This window comes from Ictidomys tridecemlineatus, unplaced genomic scaffold (assembly GCF_052094955.1).
Source record: "Ictidomys tridecemlineatus isolate mIctTri1 unplaced genomic scaffold, mIctTri1.hap1 Scaffold_35, whole genome shotgun sequence".
NCBI lineage: Eukaryota > Metazoa > Chordata > Mammalia > Rodentia > Sciuridae > Ictidomys > Ictidomys tridecemlineatus.
This window is the reverse complement of record NW_027522416.1, coordinates 786094-805700: the sequence shown is the minus strand read 5'-3', so window position 1 is coordinate 805700 and position 19607 is coordinate 786094. Positions and strand designations below refer to the sequence as shown.

General features: G+C 46.9%; 1 long non-coding RNA gene across 1 annotated transcript in view; it reads right to left on the bottom strand.

The window, feature by feature from the left end:
- The window catches only part of LOC144373308 (uncharacterized), a 75594-nt gene that overhangs the window by 25733 nt on the left and 30254 nt on the right, over positions 1-19607 (bottom strand). The window lies entirely within an intron of this gene.

Genomic DNA, 19607 nt, shown 5'->3' with positions numbered 1-19607 from the left:
TGTTTGCACTCCTTTTCTTCCTTGCTTTTTCATGCTGTTCATATTGTTTCTTGTTCTGTTTGACTGCTGAGTTACTGTTTACTCCTATAAATATATTTGAAGCTTGGGAGGAAAGGTATTAGAAGGGATGGGTAGAAGTCACTAAAGAGAATAAGAGTAAGCAGGTAGAATTCAAGGAAGGGGGAATAAGAAAATTAAAAAGAGATGTAAAGACAGGAGAAAAGAAGGATAGAAAAGAATAGAAGATTAAAAGGGATTTAAAGAGAAATAATAATAGTAGAAATGGAAAATGAGATTTAAAAAATAGAATAAAATAAAATAAGATGGATTAAAAAACATTTAAAAAGACAGTAAAAAAAAAAAAATTTATAAATGCAGTCCTAGAGTTCGATTAACTGCTCTTCCAGTGGGTGGAGCTATGCCCACCAGGCCAAGTTTCTCCTCTCAGTAGGCGGGAGTCAATCACTGTGCAGCGGTACTTCCTCCCGGATTGGGCGGGTCTCCCTTCCTGCTGTTCGCTGTGTGGGCGGGGCCTTTTGCAGAGCTGGTCAGAAGTCGTTTGCAGCACTGGGTTGGCAGGTGGAGGGTGGTCGTCTGCAGCTCCAAACCGCCAGAGGAGGTTCACAGAGTCGGGCCCTCGGGGCCGGGCAGGCAGTGTTTGCTCCCCCACTCACTGCAAGGGTGTAGGCAGCGGCCGCTTGGCGGTAGCCAGCGGCGGTTCACAGAGCTGGTCTGCGGGGAGCCCAAGCAGCCAAGCAGGCAGCGCCAGCTCCCAAGTTCACTGCGCCGTGTGAGCAGCGGCTGGTTGAGGTTCACCAAGCCAGCCCGGGGGAGGGAGGGGGGACAGGCAGACAGCCAGCAACTGCTCCCAAGTTCGATGTTACGTGTGGGCGGTTCACAAAGCCGGGCTGCGGGGACCCAGGCAGGTCGCTCCTGATCCTAAACTCGCTGCCGCTTGTGGGCGGCGGTCGGCTTGGGTTCACAGGGCCCGCCCGTGGGGATCCAGGCAGGCAGCAATGGTTCCGAAGAACAATGCAGCGTGTGGCCTGCGCCAGCTGCGATTCAGAGAGCCAGCTCGCGGGACCTGGGCAGGTTGCTCCTGATCCTAAACTCGCTGCCGCTTGTGGGCGGCGGTCGGCTTGGGATCACAGGGCCCGTGGGGATCCAGGCAGGAAGCAATGGTTCCCAAAAACAATGCAGCGTGTGGCCTGCGCCAGCTGCGATTCAGAGAGCCAGCTCGCGGGACCTGGGCAAGTTGCTCCTGATCCTAAACTCGCTGCCGCTTGTGGGTGGCGGTCGGCTTGGGATCACAGGGCCCGCCCGTGGAACCAGGCAGGCAGCAATGGTTCCCAAAAACAGTGCAGCGTGTGGCCTGCGCCAGCTGCGATTCAGAGAGCCAGCTCGCGGGACCCGGGTAGGTCGTTCCTGATCCTAAACTCGCTGCCACTTGTGGGCGGCGGTCGGCTTGGGATCACAGGGCCCGCCTGCGGGGATCCAGGCAGGAAGCAATGGTTCCCAAAAACAATGCAGCGTGTGGCCTGCGCCAGCTGCGATTCAGAGAGCCAGCTCGTGGGACCCGGGCAGGTCGCGCCTGCTCCTAAACTCGCTGCCGCTCGTGGGCGGCGGTCGGCTTGGGTTCACAGAGCCCGCTCGCAGGGGTCCAGGCGGTTAGTGTCCGCTCCTATGCTCACTGCAATGTGTAGGCAGCGGCCATTCGGCGGCCCCCGGCGGCACTGTGCCCCTGCTCTGGGTTGCTGAGATTCAGTATTTTGTGACAATCTAACACCTCCTATTAAACTTACTAGTTCCAGGAAGGTCTCCTTTCAGAGGAAATTTGCTTGAAGTTTCCCAGCAGGATGCATGTGGGTGTATTAATGAGTCTCTCTGATCCCCTTACCACGGAGGCATTGTATGTGCTGCCTCTTCGCTGGCAGCCATGTTCTTCCCCTTTGTGTAATTTTTATTTTGATTTTTTTCTGAATACTTTCAACCTGCAGTTCATTCAATCTGTGGGTGTGGAACCTGAGGATACAGAGGGACAGCTGTATCTGATTATGTCACAAACACACACACAGGATCCCCAAGTCAAACACCCACCCTGCTCAAATCCCATTCAAACCTCTATGTAAAACCTTTCTAGGGCTCCCCAGTGCCCTTGGACACAAGAGCACCCATCTCCAGGCCCTCGCTGGCCCCACCCAGCTCTAGCCTCTCCTCCTTCTCTCCTGGCTCACCCTGACCCTTTAGGGACCTTGCACCAGACTCTCCTGCCCCAAGACTTTGCCCAACAGGTTGCTTTGCCTGGAAGGCTCTGCCCTCCCTTCCTGTGCTGAGTCAAAATCTGCAGCACATGTCCCTGCCTGCCCCCAGGGCTTGGCACATCTGTACCCACAGTCAACCAATGACATTGACTGGCCATTTCAATAGGACACTCCTCACCACGTCTGGCTTTTCAATTAGGTAAGCATACTGGCACACACTGTGTCCCATCACATAGGTCAAATCCCACCACAGAAAATGCACAGTGTCTCTGCACCAGCATTGAATTACGTCAACTAGTCTGAAAGAGGGAGACAATAGGCACGGCACCTTGAGACCCTGGTTATGGGGAGATTCTGTTGCCACCCTTTTGGTGAATTTGACCTGCATGTGTTTCATGAGATTTTAAACTATTCTCCTCCAGGCTGCCAATCACAATTTTCACTCATCTCAGAATCATACACAGTAAATTAAGTTGAACATCACTCACATAATACTTCCCTGTGGGCCTTCCATATTTCCCTCCCCAAAATGAAGAAGACCCTATTGAAGATGTAGGTATGAATTTTCTATCCATTCACTTAGAGCCACACAATACATTTCAACTTTATTTTTCTGAATTCCACTTACTTTCTATCTCAAGCCCCCATTGTGTCCTACAGTTGAAAATCTGATCCTGCCAATACTTTGTTCTTCCTTTCTGCCTGACTCTGGTTCCTGGTGGCATTTCCATTCTGGTGCTCCACTGACTAGATTTGTGAACTCATCTTTTTAGATGAGACATTCTGTCAAACCCCTCTATGCTGACATCCGCGGAGGTGTCCCTGTCCCTGTCTCAATCTTAGATACAGCCTGATATCAGATAGGATTGTATTTCCCTGAAATCAACTGCCCTCCTGACTTCCAGGGAGCGGAATCAGTGGTTCTCCAAGCCTGGTCCTTAGACTAGAGCATCAGCTCCACCCAGGGAGGTGTGAGAAATGAACACTTTCAGACCCCACCCAAGACTATAGAATCAGAAACAGAAGGAAGAACAAAGTATCAGCAGGATCAGGTTTTCAGTTCTAGGGCACAATGGGGGCTTGATAATATCTAACATGCTTTCTAGATCATTCTGAGGTTCAGGGTTCAGAGGCATTCAAAGGGAGTTGTTTCTTCACAGAACAAGAAGTCTGGAGATGGGTGGCTGTCACTTGGTGACATCATGGCTACCCCTGGCTGCAGTGAGAGCTAAGGAAATACCATTGATCTCTGTGGCCCCTGTAATAAACGGTGGCAGAGGAAATGGAGACAGCCACAGTAGCCGACCCTCTGCCCTGCTCGGACTGCTGTGCTCCACCAGGCAGCATGTCCCTCATGTCCATGAGCCTGGGTCCAGCAACACCCTCCCTCAGCCACCTGCACCCTGCCCTTTGGGCTCCGTAACCTCTGATGCTGTGGTCTTGAGGGTTCTGGCCACAGGGTATTTGGTTTCTCTTCCAAGTAGCCCAGTCCCCTTTCAGTCACGCCTGGGCCATGCTATGGACACCTCTTCAAAACAGTGTCCCACTCTATGCTCCCATATTCAGATCTATGGGCGACCTCTGACATCCACCTCCCTTGGTGAAGGGACATCAGGAGCGTTGAAAGGCAGGAGTTGGGACTGGCACTCCCCTGGTGGCCCGACAAACCATCTTCTTCCCCGTCCCAGGGAGAGGTCCCTCTTAAAACATCTCATCAAAAATGGAAAAAAAAGCCAAATTCTGGTACAATCTGGACTCCCCCCAAACCTCCCCGACTTGCACCAGTAATACATCTGAAAAGACAAGCACTTGAAGCCTTTTTTCCTGACTCTCTTCTGGAAGCAACGGAAGCTTCAAATATAGTGGTCTGTGGGAGGTGGGGGCGGAGGGAGTGATGCAGAGCAGGAGAGCACAAGGGCGGGTGGGAGCACCCAGGACGTGACAGTATCCTGCCACATCCAGGATGACTTCATAAACACTAGCTGCTGTTTTCAACACCATCTTTGGAAGGGAACATTGTGCAGATGTTGGCGGGTGTTGGTGGGGGGTATCTCCCTAATGCTGTGTCTACGAAGTCCAAAATAGCAGCAGGCAGAGAAGTCTCTCTCCAACCCAGTTATTTTGAGAGAAAACCTGTTGGAGTGGATGGAATGGTGGGGGGTGGGGAAGAAAGAGAAGCATCAGATTCTCTGTCCACATCTGTCACTGTCCAGCTGGGTAGTCACAGCCATGTCACTCTGTCCCTTTGAATCTTGTAATTCTGAATCCTGTGGGAGATGAACCCCTGCCTTGCCAGTGAGTAGGCAAATACCTTCATGCCCATTTTACAGATCGCAGCTACCAAGGGGCTGATGAACCAAGGCACGTAAAAGTGTCTTGAAATTAAGCAGTGATTATGCAAGGAAAATGTCACATGCCCTTATTGTCTCTCTTACAAATCAAAGGGGGAAATTACTACTTGCCTTAATAGAACCAGGGCTGGTTTTTCCAATTAAATTCTGATCATGTCTCTGAACTGCTCATGGTTGTCTCTACAGACATGTCAAAGAGGTCAGGGAAAGTAAATAAAGAGGCGGGGAAATAAGGGATGACAGAAAAGCATGTCTCCTGCACAACCTCAGGGGTGAGTTGAGGTCACGTGTATCCTTACTGATTTTCTGCCTGCTTGATCTATCTGTTACTGAAGAGGAAGGTTGAAGTCCCCACCGCATGGGTGGATTTTCCTCTCTCTCCCAGCAGTTCTATCAGTGTTTGCCTGGTGCCTTCTGATGGGTGGTGGGGTGTATACACATTTAGACATTTCTGAGGGTTCGACCCTCTTGAAGAACTGACTTCTTTTCATAATGTCATGCGCCTCTCTATCCTCAATAATCGTCCTGTTCTGAAGTCTTTGATGAAAATTAACATAGCTACTTCAGCTTTCTTTGGCTAGTGTTATCTAAAGTATTTTTCTCCATGTCCCTATTTATTTTTTTCTTAACTTTTTAAATTTTTTTGTTTGTTTTTCAGTTGTAGATGGACACAATATCTTTATTTATTTATTTTTATGTGGTGCTGAGGATTGAACCCAGGGCCTCATGCGTGCGAGGCAGGTGCTCTACCACTGAGTTACAGCCCCAGCCCCTCCATGTCTCTACTTTTATCTAAGTCTTGACATTTAAAACAGAATTCCTTTAGAAAACCTAGAATTGGGTCTTTTTTTCCCACAATCTACTCTAACAAATTGTCTTTTAAATTTGTGCACTTAGATCATTCACATTTGAAGTGATCACTGATTTAATTGGATCAATATCCACTGTGTTAATGACTGTTACCTTGTTACACTTATTTTGTCTCACTGGACTTCAACAGATGACTTGCCCTGTAATCTCAGTTCTCTGAGGAGGGGGTTAAAGAAAATTCATCAATTTTCAGCTTTTTTCTGGGGGTGACGACTTTTGAGCTCTTATATGGAAGCTGAAATCACAAGTCAGCAGATAATTTTACATCATGTGGATTACAGTTGTGTTTGCTGATTTTCAAAAGCATCTAGACCTGAGCTACATCCTACTCTATCCAGCTGGTCACTCTAGAACCAAAGAGAGAGCGCACGTGTCCCAGCTCACATGGAAGCAATCCTGCCGGCTCCAGACTGATCTGAGCAGCCCCTTCTGCATAGTGTTTCCTGCACAAACAAGAACAGGTAGGTCCCTGACCTGTGCTCTTGCAAGCTCAGTGCATCTGGGGTCTCTTCCAGAACCCCTCTTCCACTTTTCATTGCAGAAAACCCAACTGCTCATATGCAAGGATCCAATAGCAGGAGCTCAACTCCAGATATCTACTATTAATTATGCTCTTATCCACCTAACAGCTCACCAGAATTAACCTGCTTTGTCCGAAAAAATTTTAAATCAAGGATTTGATTATAATATGCACTTTAAAGACACTTAAGCAAATTGTTGGCTTAAAAAAAGAAAAAGAGAAGAACTCTGCCTTCTCCGGAACTCAATCAACCTGAACCCCTAACTGGCGGCTCCACACAATGAGAACCGCTGCTCGTTTTGATGACCCTGCAGCGCTGCAAGATCCTGGAGAGCTTCTGAATCATCCAAGAAAGATTAAATTATGTTCAGTAGCGCATTAGTGTTGAGTGCATTTTGTAACACACTTCACATCCACGGAATTGGATCATTTACACGAGGCACAAGGTGACTCTCTTGTTGTCCAGGACCTAATTCATTTTAGTTCGATTTGAATGACAAAGGTTCACTAAACACCTACTGCTCTTCCTGAGCTATACTGCACCCTAAAAGAGGCATTCCATTTACTCAAGGAGCTCAAAATGTTGTGCTAAATGAAAACAAGCAAACAAGTATTTAAATGAACAAATAAACCACACAAATCATACACATCTTTTATGACCTGGCACCCAGCACACACAAAGCCAATTGGAGGAGGGCTTGTTCAGTGACAAAGTGCCAGACAGGTCCAGAGATGAGAGTGATTAGAGAATGAGACGCGAGGAGAAGATATTTCAGTTCCACTCTGGAGGATTCTTGGGATGCCACTATCAATAAAGTGCAAGAAAGTTTTCTACCAAAAGAGAAGTGGTAAGAACATTCTAAAGACAGAGGAAGGCCCAGTATTTCTAGAATCTGTGGGTGGGAAAATGCTAGGAATGGTGCTGGGACTTAGACATTTGTGTTTTCCTCAAACAACATCAAGTGTTTCCAGCAGAAGAGTGATGGGGTCAGATGGGCTTTAGAAAAGTCTTTCCAGAAACATAGGGGAAGGAGACTTAGGAGGCAAGGGAAAGATGGGAGACACAGAAACTGCTGCATATGTTTAAGCAAGAAATAAGGGTTAATGAGAAACAGAAATAGGTGCATGGTTCAAGAGATATGCTATGGCTTGAATGTCCCCTTCTAATCCCCATTATGACAGTATTAAAGGCAGAGCCTTTAAGAGGTGATTAGGCCAGGTGTTTCTCAGCTTTCTGTTGCTGTGACAAAATACTTAAGGAAATCAACCTAGAAGAGAAAAAAAATTCTTTTGGCTCATAGTTTTGGAGATTTCAGTCCATAGTTGCTGTGGGCTTCCGGGGGGTGGGGGGCAGAACATCATGGCAGGAAGCAAGTGGCAGAGCAGGCTCCTCACCTCATGGCAATTAGTAAGCCGAGAAAGAGTGGGGTGGGAGGTGGACACAAACTATACCCTTCTATGACACTTTTCCGGTGATCTATTCCCCCCCCCTCCTGCAGTTTCCAACAGTCCATTCAGTGACAAAACCGCACATGAGTGGATTAATCTGCAGCTGAGATCAGAGCCCTCATGATATAATCTCTTCCTAAAGCCCCATCTCTGAGCACAACTGCACTGGGGACCAAACACTCAACATGTAAGCCTATGAGGGACATTCTGGATCCAAGCTGGATCAGGCCTCGAGGGCATCCCTGCATGAACAGATCGATGCCATCGGGGTGGGTTATCCCTAGTGTTGCTTCTGTCCTTTGCCCGGGCTCACCTGCCATCGCGCCAAGTTATCCTGCAGCCCAGGCAGTCTTGCCAGAGGTGCGTGTCACACCCTTGGACTCGTCGGCCTCCGGACTGTGAGAAATAAATGCCTTTTCTTTACAAGCTTCCCAGTCCCGGGAATTCTGCCCTAATGGCACAAATGGACTAGGATGAGATGCAGTAGAGGTAGATGCACTTGCACCTGGAGACCAAGGATGCAGGAGGTGGAAGGGTGAAGACCCTCTGGAGTGGTTATCAAGAGCTGCCCATCCAGACCCACCTTATCCACCTCTGAAACGTGGTTCTGCAGATCCTGTGATCCCAAGATGGAGTCTATGTTTCTACCCCCCTAAAACCGGGTTCTAGCTCGACCCTGCTTGAATCCTGAGCCAATGCTGAACAGTCAGGCTGCTGCCAAGAGAGTCTGGGTTTTCCTAGCAATGGCCCTGAGAGAAGAATTCAACTGGATGTAATTTATTTGGGAGATGAACTCAGGAAGCCCAGATAGAGACTGGGAGAGAAAGGAAGCCAAAGAGAGGTGTCATCAAGCAAGTCACCACTGGCACAGCTGAAGTCCTGCCCTGCTCAGTGACATGAGAGACATCTCAGAAGCGTCCCACCCAAGCGGGGAGCAGTCTGGTATTGACCCATCAGTCATTGCTTGAGGGTTGCTGGGGAGAGAAGAGAGAATTTCCCACTGCCTTCCTGACACAAGGGATGCTGCCTGGGCTGCTTCCACACGGAACAACCCGGACAACCAACAGCAGGTGCTCGCAGTGGGCCAAAGTGCCCAGAAAACGTGCAGAACAAGTAGATCTGGTGGATGCTTGCGGGGTACATCGTGTCTCTCACACCAGACAAGCCTGGGGTTTGGGCAGGGCAGCAGAGGGAGGGGGAGGAGGGAGGAGTCACTAGAAGACACGTTTATGCTGTCCCAAGTCCGAACATGGTGAGCCCCCAGATCCATTCAGGGATCAGACATGAGCATAGGAACCAGAGCACTGGCAGTCACAGTTAGGCACACAGCACAGACACACACCAAAGCAGAAGTGATGTCTGTGGCTGGTCTTGGTGTCCCAAATCCAGTATGCACATGCTTACCATGTTCCTGTCACCTGCAGTCCCACTAATCCCCAGTGTCCTTACCCATCAGCACGAGAGGTTCTCATCAGCAACAGGCCTCTTCCATCAGGACCAGACCTCTTAGTCAGGTGGGCTGCTACCCCTCCACTGGGTGACCTAACGGAAGACTTTTCTCTCAAGATGGTAGACTTGAGGCACTAGCACTCCCCTGAGTCTCCACTGGATAGAATTTAAGTAACTGGAAGGTAGCTGCTTATTGAGGTGGCCATGGGAGAACACTGGAGATCAATAGTGGACAGTGTCTTGGGAAAATGCAGAGACTCTGAAGAGTGGGACTGAGGGTGAAGCAGCAGCCCAGCCCGGACCATGTGGGAGCACAACAGGGGAGGAGTGGACCCTTGGCAGGGGCGGAGGTGACAGAGGGAGAGTCCCACTGAAAACCACTGGCACAGGATTCAGCACCTTTCAGAAGTCCAGGCTAAACAGACAGCCGTCCTAAGACCTGTGTGGTGAAGCAGCTCTGGAGAGTTCTCTGCACTTCCCAGCTTTGCTCACCAGGCAGTCCCTGGGAACCATCTTGAGAAGGGCCCTGCTGTCTGCCTTTACTGCCCTTGGAGTCAGAGGTCCCTACATTTTCCTATCTCTGGAACCCCACAGCAATATCACTGCTCCGGCTCTGTAGGCAGCAATCCATGAGAATCAGTGCTGCCTGGGGAGAGATTCTGACTCAAACCCTGAGGCCTCTATGAAGTGGGAGGCCCAGGCCACAAAGCATGGGGAACAGAAGGCACTTCCTGTTAGAATGGGTGGTTTGACCAACCGGCTGTCAGAGTCCAGGGCAATAGGCAGTCACTTGTGATGGCAGATGGGAGCCAGGTTTGGGAACACCATCATCATGGGTAACAGATCACACAGAGCTGCCACCAGCCCCCAATACAGATCTCTGAGATTTCACAAACTCTCTTGCCTTCAGGGGGATACAGGGGCACCCCGTAGAGCAGGTGTTTCCCTGTCCTGTGCAGCTCTCCTCCAGAGAGAATCCTCGGAGAGCTCCACAACGTTCCAGCTCTTCAGTACCCACACCATTGTGTCTACCCTGTGCTTAGTGGAGGATGCCCAGAGTCCTGGAGAACATAGAAACACAAGGACAATAAAAACAAGGCAACACGATACCTCCTAAAGTTTTTAATGTCCTAATAACAGATGCTAAAGATATCAAAATGGATGAGACGCTGGACAAAGAATGCAAACAGATAATTTTTGAAAACTCATGAAATTGAAGTGAACACAAATCAATTGTTAAATGAGTTAATGAAAACAATACAGGATATGAATGAGCACTTCAATAAAGAAATAGAGATTTTGAAAAACAACCAAGTAGAAATCTTGAAAATGAAAAGCTCAATAAGTCAGATAAAAACAAAGTTGAGGGCTGGGGCTGGGGCTCCGTGGTAAGGCCCTTGCCTAGCATGTGTGGGGCATGGTGTTGGATTCTCGGCACCACATATCAATAAATGAATGAAATAAAGGCCCATGGACATTTAAAAAAAGGGAACAAGGTTGAAAGCCTCAACAATAGACTACATCAAGCAGAAGAGAGAATTTCAGAGGTTTAAGACAACTCTATCAATAGTATTTTCAGACAGCAACAAAGAAAAATATAAGAATGAATGAAGAGAAATTTCTGAGACACCATTAAAAAGAATCATACTTCCCGGGCTGGGGTTGTGGCTCAGCGGTAGAGCACTCGCCTAGCATGTGCGAGGCCTTGGGTTCGATCCTCAGCATCTCATAAAAATAAAACAAAGGTTAAAAAAAAATCAGACATCTAGATAATCAGCATGTCACAGGGAGAGCTATATGCTGAGGGCTTAAAAAACCTATTAAGTGAAATAATAACAGAAAATGTCACACATTTTTGGAAACATGAACATCTAGGTACAGGAGACACTTGGAATCTGAAATAGAACTAGAAAAAAAGTCTCTGCATAAAATAATTAGCAGAAGTTCAGAACAAAGAAAAAAATATTATAAACTATAAGAGAGAAATGCCAAGTTATATTTAGAGGCAAACCCATCAAAAGAATAACAGATTTCTTAGCAGAAATTCCAAAGGCCAAGAAGGTATGGAATGATATCCTGAAAGAAAATGACTACAAAGATCACTATACAGATTATCCTCTGTAATTGAATAAGAAGTAAAGACCTTCCGAAATAATCATAAATTAAAGGAATTCATGACCATGAGGCCAAAATCAGAAGATACTTAAAGTAATTCTGTACAGAAGATGGAAAAAGATTAACACAATCACTAGAGCCAGGAAAGAATGACTCTCACTAGAAGAATAAACACACAAATGAGAACTAGTAATCAATATAGTAAACCATCAAACATCCAGTTTGAATAAAATAGGAAGAAATGAACAAGTACTATTCAAAACAACCCAAAGAAAATCAACAAAATGGACAGGAATGTAAACTATCTTAATCCCCTAATGAAAAGACTCAGATTGGCTGCTTAATTACAAAATATGACTCAACAATATGCTGTCTGCAAAAAACGTACTCCATCTGCAAAGACAAACTGAAAGTGAAAGAATGGGAAATGATATTCCAAACAAATGGACTCTGAAGGCCCGTAGGATGGCTATCTGACAAAAATAGACTTTATGCCAAAGTCAATTAAAAGAGACAAAAAAGTTCGCCACATATTTACCAAGGAAGCAATTCACCAAGGAAATACAATGTCATAAATATATGTGCACTTAACATCAGAGTACCCAAAGTTATAAATCAAACACCGATTTATAGACATAAAGGGAGAGATAGACCTTAAGACAATAACAATGACTTCAATACCCATTCACCAATAGATATGTCATAAAGCAAGTCTGAACAAATTCAAGTTAAAATGATTTGTTCATCTTATCAGACACAAAGGGATGAAGGCAGAAATCAACATCAAGAGAAATAATAAATTATCCAAACACACGGAGAATGAATAATGAATTGTTGAACAAACAGTGGGTAATTGAAGAAATTAGGAAATTTAAAAATTTGTAGAATCAAATTAAAATGGAAACACAACGTACACCAGAAGCTATGGGATACATCAAAGACATCATGAGGGAAGTTGATAACAATGAGTGCCTACATTAGAAAAATAGAGAAAACCAATAACCCAATGACATGCAATGAGATTGAAGCAGTAATGGTAATAATAAAAAAGGTCCCCTGACAAAGAAAACCCAAGATCTGTAGGACTCACTGGTGAATGTTCCCAGATGTTAAAGAATACCAGTGCTCCTCAAACTGTTCCATAAAATAAGGAAAAAAAAAACCCTTCCAAACCTATTCTAGGAAACCAGGATCATCCTCTTTCCAGAACTTGATAATGATGCAACAAAAACTAAAAAGAAATAAAACATATGCCCATATCACTAACGAACATACATGCAAAGTCATCAAAAAATGCTCGCAAATCAAATAAAACAACACGTTAAAAAGATCACCACAATCAAGTTGTTTTCATTCCAGAGATGCAAGGAAGTTTCTAATATGCAAATCAAACAGTGTATGAATAGAATTAAAGATAAAAAGTCACATGTTCATCTCAATAGTTACAGAAAAAAATTGATAAAATTCAACATTCTTTCATGATAAAATTCCTAAATAAAATAGATATACAAGGATCATATCTCAATAAAGGCAACATATCACAAACTCATATGCAACACCACACTAAATTCGAAAACCCTGAATGAATTTCTTCTAAGATCAGGAACAAAACAAATGTATATAGTCTCACCAATCACAGACAATGCACTACTAGACATTTTAGTCAAAGCAATTAGGCTAGAGGAAAAAATAAAAGAGTTTCAAATAGGAAAAGAGGAAGTCAAATTATCCCCATTTGCTGATAATACAATTCTATACTTAGAAAACCCTAAAGACTCCACCACAAGACTCTTAGAACTGATAAACAAATTTGGCAAAGCAGCAGGATTCAAAGTCAAAATATAAAAATCAGTAACTCTTCTAGACACCAACAGTGAATTCACAGAGGAAGAAACCACTAGAGCAATCCCACTCACAATAACCTCAAAAAATATGAAGCATCTAGAAATATACCTAACTAAGGAGGCAAAAGACCTCTAAAATGAAATTACTGAACACTGAAGAGAGCCATCGAATAAGACATCAGAAGATGGAAAGGCCCCCACATGCACGTACAGGCAGAATTAATATGGCCAAAATTGTAATATTACCAAAAGTGATTTACAGTGTCAATGAAGTCCCCATCAAAACACCAACAACATTCTTCAAAAAAAAAAAAACTAGAAAAAACAATTCTAAAATGCATAAGGAAGCAAAAAAAGACCCTGAAGAGCCAAAACAATCTTGAATAAAAAGAGCAATGCTAGAGGCATCCCAATACCTGATTTCAAAATATAGTACAGAGCCATGGTAACAAAACCCACAAGGAACTGGCATAAAAGCAGACACACAGACCAATGAAGACTCAGCAATAAGCCTGCTCATCTATAGACCACAGATTCTCAACAAAGGTGCCCAAAACATACACTGGGGAACAGTGAGTCTCTTAACAGATGGCACTGGGCAAAGTGGATATCTGCACGTAGAAGACTGAAACAAGAACCCTATCTCTCACCAACTCCAAATCAGTTAAAGACCTTAATGTAAGGTTTGAAATGTTGAAACTCCTAGAAGAAGACAGAGGGGCAACACTCCAAGATGTTGGCACGGGCATTGATTTCCCAAATAGGACTTCAGTAGCTCAGGAAACAGAAGCAAGAACTGACAAACAGGACCACAGAAGATGAAAAGCCTCCTGGGAAGCAAAGGGGACAGTCAAGAGAGCAGAGAGACAGCTGCAGAATGGGGGAAAGTCTTCTCTAGCTTCTCATCTGAACAGAGGATTCAGATCCAGAATATATAAAGAACTCAAAAAGTCTACCACAAAAGGATAAATAATCCAATAAAAAATGGGCAAATGATCTGGACAGACACTTCTCAAAAGAACAAGTACAAATGATCCATAAAAATAGGAAAAAAAATTCTCTACAGCTTTAGCTGTCAGGAAAATGCAAATCAAAACTATATTGAGTATATATCTTTCCCCAATCAGAGTGGCAATTATCAAAAATAAAAATAAGCAAATGCTGGCAAGAATGTGAAGGAGGTGAAGAGTTACCACTGCTTGTGGGGATGTAAATTAGTGCAACCACTATGAAAAACAATATGGAATTTCCTCAAGAAACTAAAAATAGGATGGCCATATAATCCAGCCATCCCACACCTGGGTGTGTATATATCCAAAGGGAATGAACTCAGCATACCAAAGAGACACTTGCATACCCATCTTTACTGAAGCACTAGTCACAATCACTAAGACATGGAATCAGCCTAGTGCCCGTCAACGGGTGAATCGATAAAGAAAGTATGATGTATTTACACGTGGCATTTTACTGATCCATAAAAAAGAGTGAAATCATATCATGTGCAAGAAAGTGGAGGATATGATGTTAAGTGCAATAACCAGACACATAAAGACGAGTGTCACATTGTCACAAGTTTTCTCTTGTATGTGGACCCTAAATAATGATGATAGACTGGAAGTAGAAGAAGAATTTTCAGGAAGAAGAAAGGAATGGAAGGGAGAAGGGAAAGAAAGAAAGGTGGACGTGAGAAAGGGATGATATGTGCATGAGAGTCAATCGCGGGGGCTGGGGATGTGGCTCAAGCGGTAGCACGCTCGCCTAGCATGCTGCGTGCGGCCCAGGTTCGATCCTCAGCACCATATACAAACAAAGATGTTGTGTCTGCCAAAAAACTAAAAAAAAAAAAATAATATTAAAAAAAATTCTCTCTCACTCTCTCTCTCTCAAAAAAAAAAGAGAGTCAATGGTGTGGTAAAAACCCACTAATTCTGATACTTAATAATATGAGTAAATAATTACAATTTTTAAAAAATTAAATACAAGATGTTAAAAAATACACACATTTGTTTCTCTCTATTCTAAAGGCCAAGAAGTCTCAGATGGAGGCACCAGCCCGTCTGGTTCCCGGGAGGCCTCTCTTCCTGGTTTGCAGACTGCTGTCTTCCCATCCCACCAGAGGAAGATGGGTCTCGGGTCTCCTTCTCTCCCATCATGAAGGCCCCCCACCATGACCTCATTTAAACCTGAAGACACAATTCCACTGTGGGTGTGGAGGAAGGGTGGACATGACATTCAGTCCATAGCAAGACTTCTAGAACCAGCCTGGCTTGGTCCTGCCCACCTGGCCTAACGAGGTCAGGGCCCTGCCTGGAAAGTCTCGGCTACTACCTAGACTACTGCCCAGATGGTATAAGATATTTATAACCAAAGCCTTGCCACCTCCCCAGCTTTAACACCTGTCACTCTCCAGAGATGCCTTGTGCAAACCAATAATGGCCCTTAGTTTCTTTGGAAATTAGGGGCAGCCTGGGTGGAGCCAGTCCACCTTAGTGCCTTGGGCTGTCCCATCCCCATCAGCCCTTATAGGTTCATTAGTTCTGAGCAGTGCCAGGCCCTGCTCAGAAGAGAGGGAGGGACCGTGCCTACAGGTGCCACCCAGTGCAAAACCCCAGTTGTTAGGAAGAGCAAAGAGTGTGCATAGCCGTGCTTTATCAACGGGAGGACACGTGGGGTCTGGGGTCACAGACTTGGCAGGTGGAACTGGGCAAGTAGGTCAGTATCCTCACAGAGGAAAATAAAACAAAATACAAAGCAAAAGCTTTTTACAGCCCAGGATTGTATGAGGCAAATTGGGGAAAGAGAGCAGCCTTGACTTAATGAAGGTTCTCAGCTCATTAGTGGCTCCAGGGTAACAGGAGGAAGTTAACAGCAGTCCCAGCTCCCACACCCAGGAGCTGGGCACGGTGCACAAGTAGCTCCTCCATGGTGAGGCTCCAGTGACACCTTTGCAGCAACTGAGAGGGCTTCAAATGCTCCTCAGAAGAGCTGCCAGGTCTTCCGAAAGAACAGAGTGCTTGGCACGGGGTGGGGGCCTTTACCCCTCAGGAGCCCCTGAGAGTCACGGACAAGGCCTTTACAGACTTAGAAGACCCCACATGCTCTTCTAAGACCCCACATTTTCTTCTCCCCTGAGAAAAGCAGGAGTTAAAAGATTAATAGGGGAATCCACCCTCCTCCCGATGGTCACCCTCCCAGGCTCTGAGGCCGCCCTCATCCTCATTCACAGATGAGCAGCCAAAGTACGAGGCTCGAGATGGAGAAGGAAGCCCACTGCCAGGATCCCTGCGTGGAAAGAGGGCATTTCCCATGAACCCACAGGCAGACACTGGCCAGAAATCATACCCGTCCCCACAGCCACAGGCAATAACCGTAACACCCACTGGACTCTGATGAGCGCTCCCGCGGTGCTCCACCACTATGAGGTGGAAACCATTATGTTCCAGTGCATGCCACTGGGGTGCAGCTGGCTCTGCAGTTTCTCAAAACTCTGACTTCTCTGCTTGATGTACCAACCAGGAGCAATCATGTGTCATGTTTGCCTATTTCCCACCAGTGCCCAGGAACAGCCTGACAAAATCAGGTGCCATGTTGGCTATAAGTCCTATCTCCTTTGAAGACACCCAACTGTGGCACAACCTCAGAGACCAGAGGGAGCCTCTCCATCCAAGAACCAAATGGGACCTCCTTGACTTATTACATCCGGCAAGGGATGGTTGATTACTTTGTTCCCCTTATAGAGGTAGGAACTGAACGGAAGCACAGATCAGTTCTGGTCTTGCCTGATGTCACATAGCCAGCCTAGGGTAGGGCAGGACTCAAATCCCAGCACATGTTTGAGCAGACGGCCCTCCAAGGCTTCCCTGGTCCCCGACCCCTTGACCACAGGAGAGCAACTCCAGGTCCAGCCTCGGATCCTGGCAGGTATTACGACTCTGAGGGTTTCTGAGGGCTTGAGAGACCCAGGCTGAGCCCTTGGAGGGCTGGGATGAAAGGTTGGTGCTAAGCGGGGCCATTTTTTCCTTTCAGCACGTTCTTCGTTTCAATCATTCTTCTTCCTTTCCAGACCCCAGGAGCCAGAAATAAACACCCGCAGTCTTGGCATTGATGTAAATAACCCTTGTCTCTATTGAACCCATCTGCTCGGGCTGGGGTGGAAGTCACAGCTCTGGAGGGCTTTCCACCACGCACCCCTGGGGCGTTCGGGAAGTCCAGCCGCCGCCTGGCCTGGGCGCATTTGTTCTGTTCCTTTAAAAGGACCCTCACAGCAGAGCCCTCTGTTCACTTTCCTGGTGTCCTTGGGGCTCTAGCCATTTTCTCCTCATTAACAACCACTTTCCCTCTTGCTTTTTCTCTCCCCTGTCACCCCAGGCTGCTTCCTGCCCCCAGACTGCCTGGCTCCATGGTTCTGTTCTGGAAGCTCAGGTCTGAAGACGGTCAGCCACTGAGTGCAACCTGTGGCTGCGGCCCGGTGTCCACGTGCCCCACCCAGCCCTGTTCTTACGCTGGCTGCAGTACTTCTGCCCCTGGGACCAGGCTCCCTTCCCTCATTATCTCAGTTTACAGTCGCAGCTAAATGCGCAGGACACTCGTGAAGTGCTAGGTACCACCTAAGCCTTGTGCAAGTATTGGTTTCACCTTCAACGGGACCCCAGGCAGGCAGGAGTGGGGCTCAGTGATAGAGCACCTGCCTAGCACATGTGAGGCCCTGGGTCTGATCCTCAGCACCACCTAAAAATAAACAAATAAAATAAAGATATTAAAAAAAAAAAACAACAGGAAACCAAGGCACAGAGAGCAATATGCCCGAGATTGTGCAGCTAGCAGGAGGTAGGACTGGTTCTCCAACCCTAGAAGACTCCAGCTCCAGGACTGGGACTCTGGAATGCCCACAAAACCTTGTCTTGGAAGCAGGCAGTCCCCACCCCGCTGGTGCGGAAGCCTCGGGTGGGAGCCCATGTCTTGGTGTGAGCACGTGGTTGTTTCTGCTTTCCTTGGTTCTGTCCTCTGGTTGATCTGTTCTTTGCTTTCGGGTTTAATTGGTTTGCTTGCTGCGGCATTTGCCTCTTTCCTGTTTGCTGCATCACCATGAGTGACCAGGTCCTTTACTGGAATCAGTGGCCTTCTCCTTACTTTCCTTTCTCCCTTACCCCCACCCATTCCATCAGCAGCCAGGTCCTGTGGCTTCGTTTGTTTCACATGTATTCAGTGAGTGTCCACTGTGTGACAAGCACACAGTAGGTGAACAAGTCAGATGGAGTCCCTGTGCATGTGACACTTATGTCACCCATTGCCTTTCCCTCCCATGCCCCTGCCAGGCCCAACTTCTATGCTCACATTCCCTGTGCAGTGGCCACGCAGCCCCACTGTGTGTCTTGCCTCAGCTCAGAGCCACCTTTCTCCGGCCTCAAGGAGCCCAGCCCTCCTGTAGTGGCCCTGTCACTCGGCTATAATAACATACCACAGTCTGGGCGGCTTGTAAAAGACAGAAGGTCATTCACAGGGTTCTGGAGGCCAGGAAGTCTAAGGTCCATGTGCCAAGAGATTCGGGGTCTGGGTGGACCCTTCCTGTCCTGTACAAGGTGCCTTCTCACTGCATCTCACTGGAAGGGCCAGGGAGGCTCTGGGGCCCTTTTCTAAGGGCACTGATCCCAATCCTGAGGCTCTGCCCTGGTGATCTAACCACCTTATGATGACATCATCTTGGGGGTGAGGACTTCCACATTTCAAAGGGATACAAGAGTTCAGACCTGGCAACTCCCTGCGAAAGAGCATGCTGGATGTTTGGTCTGGTGCTCTGGGTTCCCTGGACTTGCTGGTCCTGCTTGTTCAGAGGAGGACAGATGACTGTGAGATTTGACCCAGACGTGTCAAAATCCTCACGTTTTCATTAGAGTGCACCTGACCCCACCCTACCTCCCAACTCAGAATCTGTAAAGCAGGGCCCAAGAATATGCCCAGAAACAGTTCCATGGTGATCCCTGTGCACACCACAATCTGATGCCCACTGACCTGGGTGCTGACCACTGACCTAGTCAACATTCCCACAGCCTGGCTTTTCCTGCCAAGCCTCAGCTCTGCTCCACATACTTGCACCTGCAGCACTAGCCCACAGCCATGTCTCCATGAGATGCTACTGATTGTACCCTCCCTTCTTATGGCTGATGGAAGGTATGGTTACCTTCTGTCTCACACTGTTACCAAGGATGCACCAGCCTCATCTCCACTGCTGGGCCGTGAACATTCTAAAGACAGGTGCTACCTCTAAGTCAGTGGACCAGCGTGTTCTAGACACAGCAGCTAAAGCAATATTTCAAAATCATAAATTGCACTGTGTCACTCTCCTGCTCAGAGCCCTGGATGGCTCCTCCCCACAGTGAGAGGAATGGGCAAAGTCCTCAGGACAACCCACAAGGCCCCATGTGGCTTGGTCCACTTCACCTCCCCCTCGTGGCCTTTGGTTTCCCCCAGTTGAGGCATACCACCTCCTTGTCAGATCTCAGGCGAAATTGACACCTTAACACAGAAGATGCTCAATAATGTCTTGCTGAATTAATAAATAAATGAGTGAATGAATGAATCGTAAGTCCTCCGCTGTAGCATGATGCTTTGCCCACAGTAGGTGTTGAATTATTGCTGCTTTCTAGGTGACACCTGCCTGCCCTGGACAAACCAGTGTTAGGTGGGACCTCATCCTTCCTGGTTCCATTTCTAGGACCAACCCTCTGAGGTGAAATCAGGATGATGGTGT